At 45.4% G+C, this 9818-nt stretch overlaps 1 long non-coding RNA gene across 2 annotated transcripts in view; it reads right to left on the bottom strand.

Annotated features, from left to right (window-relative positions):
• LOC117795702 overlaps positions 1-9818 on the bottom strand; it is a 34856-nt gene that overhangs the window by 4788 nt on the left and 20250 nt on the right. For both annotated transcript variants that reach the window (XR_004619832.1, XR_004619831.1), the window contains exon 4: positions 5759-6051. This is a non-coding gene — a long non-coding RNA (uncharacterized LOC117795702). The remainder of the gene's footprint in view (positions 1-5758; positions 6052-9818) is intronic.

Here is a 9818-nt window from a genome sequence, read left to right as displayed (position 1 = left end):
AAAAAAAAAAAAAAAAAGGAAAATAGGCTAATCTCATGCATAAACTTTGACGCAAAACTCCCGAACAATCAGCAAAGCGAATCCAGCAATATATAAAGATAATACCTCCTAGTCAACGTGGGCTTATTGTAGGAATGTTAGTTGGCTTACCATGTCCAAAATCATCCAATGTAATTCACCATATTACTGGACTAAAAGGGAAGAATCCTATGATCACCTTAATAGATGTAAAAATAGATGGTTTTTCTAAGATTTTATTTATTTATTTGACAGAGAGAAGGGGGGAGAGAGAGAGCACAAGCAGGGGGAGCAGCAGGCAGAGGGAGAAGCAGGCTCCCCACTGAGCATGCAGCCCGACCCGGGGCTCCATCCCAGGACCCTGGGATCATGACCTGAGCCAAAGACAGTCGCTTAACTGACTGAGCCACCCAGGAGTCCCCAATTTTTTTTAAGTATGCTCTACACAAAACGTGGCACTTGAACTCACAACCCCGAGATCAAGAGTCACACACTGCACTGACTGAGCCAGCCAGGTGTCCCTGCTTTGAGCACTCCTGTCCAGCATCATCATGAAGGACCAAGCCAGTGCAGTAAGTAGTACAAGAAAAAAGTAAAAGGTGTACCTTTGAAAAGGAAGAACTATCTTTTTTCACAAGATGACCTGATTATGTATGCAGAAAAACCCACAAATACATAATCAGAATTAATAAGTGAGTTTAGGAAGTTTGCTAATATCAATATTAAAATGTATTTCTACATAATAGCATATACTATTTAAAGCAATAACCCAGTGAACCATATAAAGCTTAAAAAGATATCACAGGGTGGGGCACCTGGGTGGCACAGCGGTTAAGCGTCTGCCTTCGGCTCAGGGCGTGATCCCAGCGTTATGGGATCGAGCCCCACATCAGGCTCCTCTGCTATGAGCCTGCTTCTTCCTCTCCCACTCCCCCTGCTTGTGTTCCCTCTCTCGCTGGCTGTCTCTATCTCTGTCAAATAAATAAATAAAATCTTTAAAAAAAAAAAAGATATCACAGGGGGCACCTGGGGGGCTCAGTCCGTGAAGTGTCTGCCTTCAGCTCAGGTCATGATCCTGGGGTCCTGAGATTGAGCCCTGCATCGGGCTCCCTACTCAGTGGGGAGCCTGCTTCTCCCTCTCCCTCTGTCCCTACCCCCCCACATGCTCCCTCTTGCACATGCGTGCTCTCTCTCTCAAATAAATCAATAAATAAAATTTTTAAAAATAAAATAGAAAGATACCATAGTGTCAAATTATACTGTGTACATAGGAATAGATCTAATGAAACATATGGCAGAGCTCTGTGTAAAACCAACCATTATTGAAAGAAATAAAGGAAAGTCTTAATAAATTGGAGTACATGATGTGTGGCAGACATGGAAATGTCACCTAGATGCCCTCAGGAAGGAACTTTCTGCTCAGATGTGGTTCACACACAGCCTCCAGCTTCCAGCTCCTTCAGGACCTGTCTCAGCTGCACGGCCGCGCACGGCCGCTTGCCTGAGGGCACCCGGGTCCCAGAGCAGCACACATCCAGTGACCGAAGGAGACAGGAACATAAAAATGCCATTACGGCCTCATGTGGGACTCACCAAAGCCCTTGGCACTGAAGGCAATGCTGCCACATTAGCGACTGAAGCTTTGTTGGGCTGGCATCACTCTTCTGCCTGCTTCCTCTGCCTGGTCTTGCTGCCTCCCCTTCCTTCCACAAGTATCGATACCTATGAACATCTCGCACCCCACACTCTGTCTTTGGCTCTGCCTCCGGAGCATCTAACCCATGACAGCTGACACCAGTAGTTTGCGAGAGCAGGCGACAAGATGGATTTGGAACAGGCTAGTGAGGAGGTCCCCATCACTGGTGTGAAGTCGGTGGGTCTCAAGACAGCCCTTGGCACAAGATGCTGGTTCTGTTGCTTACGGCCTTCCTATTGGTATGTGAGGAGAAGTGTGTCCACGTGAAGCGAAAGCCCTAGCAGATGTCAATCAGGCCCTTGGGACTTTTGGAGGAGATAACTGCTACAGAGAACACAGATTTGGATGCCGACTGATAAGCATCGTGAATGTTCTACAAGAAGACGATGAACGGTGGAGGGTAACAGGCAGTGCAAAGCCAGGTGTGAAAACCAGCCACCTCGGCTGCATGTAAGAAACTCTCACTGCCGTGGCAAGGCAGAGAAAGCTAAGGACCAAGCCAGAGATCATTAAACACCCAACGAAGGCCAAGTCTGTTATGTCAAGACTCGAGAGGGGATAAAGACCGACAGACGATGGCTCTGAAGATTTTGACTCTCTAGACTCGTGTGAACGTTCTGATCCTGCCAAAGTGGCCTGTCATCCCCACACCTCCCAGGAAGAGCTAGTGCCCCTATGTGCTGGAACCCCACCCTGCGAACAGCACTGCCCCCTGAGAATCGCCGCCTCTCGGCCACTTTGCCTGTAACTAGCTGAACACAGCCTATGCCGGCCAGAGACATGCGAAGGGACCATACCCACAAAAAGGGGGCAAGACCTCGCCAGTGACACTGGCAGCAGCCAGGGACTGCATTCCAAGAGTGCTTGGTCAAAGGGGCCAGAATATAAAATTGGATAAAGAGGAGTCTATTGACTTGAGAGAGGATGTAATGTTCCGTTAAGGATCCAGAATTGCCATGTTAGGAGGTGAAGTGAATCAAAAGATTTCGTAGGGCGCCTGGGCGGCACAGCGGTTAAGCGTTTGCCTTCAGCTCAGGGCGTGATCCCGGCGTTATGGGATCGAGTCCCACATCAGGCTCCTCTGCTATGAGCCTGCTTCTTCCTCTCCCACTCCCCCTGCTTGTGTTCCCTCTCTCACTGGCTGTCTCTATCTCTGTCGAATAAATAAATTAAAAAATCTTTAAAAAAAAAAAAAAGATTTCGGGCGGCAGGAACACTGAACAGCAAGACTCACCAAAGGTTTGTTGTGTTTCCCAGAAAGGCTCACAAGACACACGATTTACCAGGCCATAAGCAACGTGCTGGTTAGAAAGGGCACCAGCTCCACCAAGAAGTTCAATAGGGCAGGTTGTTAGAGAACCAAGAGACTGATTTTTTTTCATTTTATTTCATTTCAATTAAGTCTCATTTCAATAGCCACAAGTGGCTACCCTATCAGATAATTCAGAACCAGAAGATAATCCCCAGGGGCGCCTGGGTGGCTCAGCCGTTAAGTGTCTGCGTTCGGCTCAGGTCATGATCCCAAGGTCCTGGGATCAAGCCCCACATCAGGCTCCCTGATCAGCGGGGAGCCTCCTTCTCCTTCTCCCACCCCCCGTGCTTGTGTTCCCTCTCTCGGTGTGTCTCTTTCTATCAAATAAATAAAATCTTAAAAAAAAAAAAAAAGATAATCCCCAAAACTCTCTTACAACTCAAGGGTAAGAAGGACTTCTTAAACAGGACACAAAAAAACACTAACCAAAAGGAAAACACTAAATTTAACATTAAAATTAAGAATTTATGTACATTTTAATATATATATATTTAAGATTTTATTTATTTATTTGAGAGAGAGTGTGAGAGAGCATGAGTGGGGGTTGCAGGGTAGAGTGAAAGGGAGAAGCAGGCTCCCCAGGGAGCAGGGGACTTGATGTGGGGCTGGGATCATGACCTGAGCCAAAGGCAGACGCTTAACGACTAAGCCACCCAGGCGCCCCTAGAATTTATGTACATTTAAAGATATCATTAAAGGGGCACCTGGGTGGCTCAGTCATTGAGTGTCTGCCTTCGGCTCAGGGCGTGATCCCAGGGTCCTGGGATCAAGCCCCACATCGGACCCCCTCCTCCGATGGAAGCCTGCTTCTTCCTCTCCCACTCCCCCTGCTTGTGTTCCCTCTCTGACTGGCTGTCTCTGTCTCCCTGTCAAATAAATAAATAAATCTTTTAAAAAAATAAAAAATAAAAAAATAAAGATATCATTAAAAAAGCACAGAGGCAAGGCACAAGTGGAAAGAGATACTTGCAACACATATAAAAAAGGGCTCATATCCAGAATATATAAACAACCATAGATCAATAAAAAAAAAAAAAAACCACAAACAACCCAAAAGAAAAGTAAATAAAAGACTTCAACAGGCAGCTCACCAGAAAGGATATCCAAGTGACCAATAAACATGTTTAAAAGTGTTCAACCAATGGCTTCCTGGTTAGAAGAGCATGAGACTCTTAATATTGGGGTCGTGAGTTCAAATCCCACATAGGGTGTAGAAATTACTAAAAATAAATAAACTTAAAAAAAAAGCTGGTCGGAGCACCTCCACACTCAGCCCAGAGTCTGCTTTCCCCTCTCCCTCTGCTCCTCACCTTGCTCATTCTCTATCTCAAAGAAATAAAATCTTAAAAAAAAAAAAAAAAGCATTCAACCTCACTGTAGCCAGGGACATGCAAATGAAAATCATAATGAGACATCACCACACACCCAGCAGTATGACTAAAATCTGAAAGACTGACAGTGCAGATAGCAGTGAGAATGGGGGACAGAATCTCAAACACAGTCGGGTGGGAGTTTAAATTGGTGCGACCACTCTGAAAAACTGGCAATATCTACTGAAGTTGCCCATGCTCTATAACCCAGCGATCTCGCTTCAGGAACACGCCCAACAGAAATAAGGGAACTTGTGTATCAAAAGACATACACAGGAGCGTTCATAGCATCCTTATTTATAATTGCCAAAAGTTGAATAAAACCTGTAAGCTGGCTCAGTAAGTGGAATGTGCAACTCTTGATCTTGGCGTTGTAAATTCAAGCCCCATAGTGGGTGTAGAGATTACTTAAAAATAAAATCTTAGGGACGCCTGGGTGGCTCTGTCGCTTAAGCGTCTGCCTTCAGCTCAGGTCACGATCCCAGGGTCCTGGGATCAAGTCCCGCATCAGGTTCCTTGCCTGCTGCTCCCCCTGCTTGTGCTCTCTCTCCCTCGTTCACTCTCTGATAAATAAATAAAATCTTTCAAAAAAAAAAAATAGAAGTTTTCAAAAAAATAANTAGAAGTTTTTAAAAAATAAATAAGTAAATAAAATCTTAAAAAATAATAAATAGGGGCGCCTGGGTGGCACAGCGGTTAAGCGTCTGCCTTCGGCTCAGGGCGTGATCCCGGCGTTATGGGATCGAGCCCCACATCAGGCTCCTCTGCTATGAGCCTGCTTCTTCCTCTCCCTCTCCCCCTGCTTGTGTTCCCTCTCTCGCTGGCTGTTTCTATCTCTGTCAAACAAATAAATAAAATCTTTAAAAAAAATAATAAATAAGTAAATAAGAATGAAGTTATTGGCATCCCTAAACTATCAATCAAGTTGCTTTTTCTTTTAACGTTGTACAAGGTGATTTTTTTAAAGTGTCCACTGCGACGATTTAAAATATGTATACGTTATGAAAGGAATATCATAATTAAGTTAATTAATACACCCACCACCTTACTTAGTTACCTTTTTTTGGGAGGATGGTGGTGGTGAGGACACTTAAGATCCACTCTGTTAGCAAATTTCAAGTCTACACCCGAGTCTTAGTAACTCTAGCCACACCATACAGCCGACCCCCAGACCTAGTCATCTTAGGAAACTTAGGAAAGTTTAGCCCTTTGACAAATATCTCCCCGTTTCCCCCCACCCTGGCTGCAGTCCCTGGCAACGACCATTCCACTCTAGTTCTAGAAGTTTGACTTTTTTTAGATTCCACATTTAAAGGAGGTCACGCAGTATCCGTCTTTCTGTGTCTGGCTCGTTTCACTTACGGTCATGTCCTCCAGGCTCACTCATGTTGTTTTTGCTTTTCAGTCTTGCATCCACCACCTTTCCTTCCCTCCGCCCGTCAGAGACGTTCGGCGTGTTTGTGTGAACGTGCACGGGCTCCTCCGTGGGTCTGCGTCTGCCTCGAGTTCTCTGACCTTTCGCAGCCTCTCCCTTGGCGAGCGCCGCTCTGCTGAGTGTGCGTTTCTGCAGGCGGTCCTCGAACTGATCGCGACAGGAAGCCTGGCTTCCTGGGGTCCCGGATCAGCCAAGCAGGAAGGAAATAAAGGCCACAGAGCTGTCAAAGAGGAAGAAGACAACTTGAAGGCAGAATCCATACCTCTGAGGATAGGTCGGAGAAGAACAAACTGATATGCCTGGAGTCCCCTCATCCGGGAAGAGAGAAACAGACTCCAAGGCTCCAGCAGCGCTAATTCCTATGATCAAATGATCCTGGGCAAGCCCTCTGCCTTTCTCGGCTGTAGTTTCCGCATCTGTAAAATGGGAAAGATGAAGAAGCCTTTCCCACTGATGGTTGTGAGGGTAATGGGCATCTCAAACCAGAGCTCGATTAGAGTAAGTCTGTAACAAGGTTACCTCTACTTTCAAAGGTTTAATTTTCTTTTCTTTTTTTTTTTAAGATTTTTAATTTATTTTTAGGAGAGAGTGAGCACGATGGGGGGGGAGAGGGGCAGAAGGAGAAGCACCTCCCCACTGAGCAGGGAGCCCGATGTAAACTCCATCCCAGGACCCTGGCATCATGACGTGAGCCGAAGGCAGACACTTAAGTGACCAAGCCCCCAAGGGGCTCAAAGTAAGGAATTTGAAAATACCCAGTTATTTTCTTCCTGCCTTTCATCTCTCCTGTTCCAGTTAATAATTAATATCAAATGAGCAAACAAACGAAACAAACCAGAAAAACCCTGCTGGCCTATTTTTGGCACTTGTGATGGAACCAAGATTTCTTCCATAGGAAAAGGGCACCTGAACAGGGTGAGGTCTGAGGACATTCTCATTCTCAATCCTATTGCAACTGGGATTGAGGGTCGCAAGCCCAAGTCCCATATTCCAGTGGTTGGTTGTTCAGTTGGAGCCTGTTCTTCAGCCGGCAAGAAATGGACAGTTTAGGGGTGCCTGGGGGGCTCGGTGGGTTAAGCAGCTGCCTTTGGCTCGGGTCATGATCTTAGGGTCCTGGGATCGAGCCCCATGTCAGGCTCTCTGCTCAGTGGGGAGCCTGCTTCTCCCCCTCCCTCTGCCCCCCACTCATGTTCACAGACTTTCTGTCTCTGTCTCAAATAAATAAAATCTTTTAAAAAAGAAAAGAACGAAAGAAAGAAAGAAAGAAAGAAAGAGAAAAAGAAAGAAAGAAGAAAGAAAAAGAAAGAAAGAAAGAAAGAAAGAAAGAAAGAAAGAAAGAAAGAAAAGAAAAGAAAAGAAAAGAAAAGAAAAGAAAAGAAAGAACGAACAGTTGCGATACGAATCCTCCCTGGCAAGCCGGTCTCCAGAAGTGTTAGGAGGTTCTGGGAAAAGTGTAGACTCAGGGAGGGATGGCTTAGATCTTGAGAGGCCGTGAGACCTTGGGCTGATTACTCATTTCCCTGGGCCTTTCTGCCCATCAAATTGGGGTGTTGGAGGGGTGCCTGGCTGGCTCAGTCAGTGGAGCATGTGACTCTTGATCTCGGGGTTGTGAGTTCGAGCCCCACATGTGGTGTGGCGTTTACATAAATTTAAAAAGTTTTTTTAATTGGGGTGTTGGACTAATTGATCTTTAGGGCGATGATTAAGGATCCCACTCTTCTAATTCCTCCAACAACAACAACAACAAAAAAGAATAAAGAAAGTAGTCATGAAGGTTTTGGCTAAGAACCAACAGGAAAAAAAAGAAATAGGCCCCTAAGGTCTTTAAAAAAAAAAAAACACACAGTGTGTTTAATTATAACTCAAACTTCACTTTAAGGGAAAAAACAACCCTTAGGCTTTTTCTGTTCTAGTTAATTGTAATCTTTCTCTCCAGCAGGTAACTCTTCAGGAGAAAGGTTCAAGGTTCCTCACACTTTTTATCTAAGGCCAGTAATCTACAGAAGGCTCCCTGGAAGCTGATTTCCCATTTTTACATAAAGTCACTGCAAAGAAAGCAAGCTCCGCATTCAGATGTCCTAAGTAAATTTCTTCGGCCATTTCTGATGCTATAGGGTTAATCCAGTATGAAGAGAGTGACAAAGTGCAGAGATTTTTTTTTTTTATGGATTCCACATTCATAACCAAGTCCTTGGCAACCTGCCCTCTCATATGTTGCGAAACAAAAATGTGTTGCCTTCAGTGTGTTTTTAATAGGCCAAGCAGTTTATTTGATCACAATGCTTGGGTCTAGACTCAGAGACACCAGAACTTTCCCACTGTGCTGTCACTGCTTTGGTTAGTATCTTGGTTTCCCTCTGCCTTTCTAAAGAACCATTTGGGGGACTCTGGAGAGTGATGTCCTCGGGCCCTTGACCACAACCTAAACTCTTCAAAGGACTTCGCATCCAGTCTTGCAAAATATTTTGCAAAACTTGCAAAAATTCACCAGTTTTAGATTTTGAAATTACTGGCACAGGCAAAGTGTCTACAATCGTGAAATGATAGTGAGTGGGGTAGAGCAAATTTCTATAAACAAAGCAATCTCCAATCTCTGCAGCCTTTTTTTTTTTTTCCTGCAGCCTTTTGTAGAAATATTTATACCCAAAGAAAAGGGCCCCTTTCAGCTCTAGGATGCTATAACATAAACATTTACTACAAATGAAGTGCTTTGTGAACCACTTGCCCAATCCTTCGGAAACTTCAAGAACCTAATTTTACCTAAACACCTCTTTTTGCTCCACAGGTTTGGCTGTAAATATCCCTTGTGATTCTTCTCACAGGAAAGGAACCACATGTATATTGGATGTAAGACGGTTTTTTGTTTTGTTTTGTTTTAAAGGGGCCTTAAAAAAACAAAACAAAACAAAACAAAACTTATGGATCCAAAAGCCCTATGACCAGCTTTCAAGGTACTCAGCTGACCTCCAAGGAGCCACAACCATGGGCCCTCTCATAATAGCCAGCCCTGGGGTCCCAGAAGACAGCAGCCGGGCCATGGGGTGATTTCTCAGTCATTATTAAAATTCCTACTTGCACGCAGTTGGATTTCTTTTCAACGTGGTCGAATTTTTTTTTTCCTGACCCTTATACCAAGTCCACTCACCTGATTTAGTTCTATAAAGGCTTGATGTGAAGTCTGGAGTTTCCAGCACCACAAATGACCCTTGGAAGTAGATAGTGGTTCACTGCACCAAGTAAAGCTGTTCTTGCTGGAACTCTCCGTACAGACAAGTCAGAGGCCACAGCCCCAGAGACCAAGGAGCCAGCCTCAGGCTGACTAGAGCAGCTGAACTTTCTCCCCTGTTACTCCTGACCTCTCTCCCTTGGTTGGCCCCTGTCATCCTTTCTTGCTTGCCGCTTGCCCCTTCCCTTTTCCTGTTTTCCTTCTCCCCCTTCCTCCCTGTGCGGCCGGAGTCTTACTCCCTTACACCACACCTCCTAACCAGAGGTCTTAACTGTCCTTCATCCCACTTTCCAGAGCATCCTTAGGGTTGTTCCCATTTTCTGCTCCTCTTTCCAAACATCTCCTGTCTTCCCTTACATGTCCCCATTTGCCCACCCCCAAATCTAATACCCTTTATGCCACCAGGCAGTCCCTTAGACGATCCCTTGAGTCAGAGTTGTTAGATTTTCCTTAGTGATTACTTTCTTCTTGCTTTGGAATTCAGGCTTCTCAGGCATCCCAAGATCCATTCTCCTCCTTGAATTTGGGTGGAACATGCCTGCCCAGACTGCGATTCGCAGCCTCTCTTGCAGCTAGAAGTTGCCCTGAACAAAGAGGTAAGGAATGTCCAGAAAACATCCTCAAGGGGTGGCATGGGGCACCCTTCTTTGCTCTTTCCTGCCTACTGATTAGGAGTGTCTTGTCCGGAGCCTGAGTAGCCTGGATCACGAGGCTGCTTGCCAAGCATCAGGGGGTAAGACCTGGGGGGGGGGGGGGGGGGG

Source organism: Ailuropoda melanoleuca, chromosome 13, assembly GCF_002007445.2.
Source record: "Ailuropoda melanoleuca isolate Jingjing chromosome 13, ASM200744v2, whole genome shotgun sequence".
Lineage (NCBI taxonomy): Eukaryota > Metazoa > Chordata > Mammalia > Carnivora > Ursidae > Ailuropoda > Ailuropoda melanoleuca.
The sequence above is the reverse complement of the archived record's forward strand: the minus strand, read 5'-3'. Positions and strand labels throughout refer to the sequence as shown.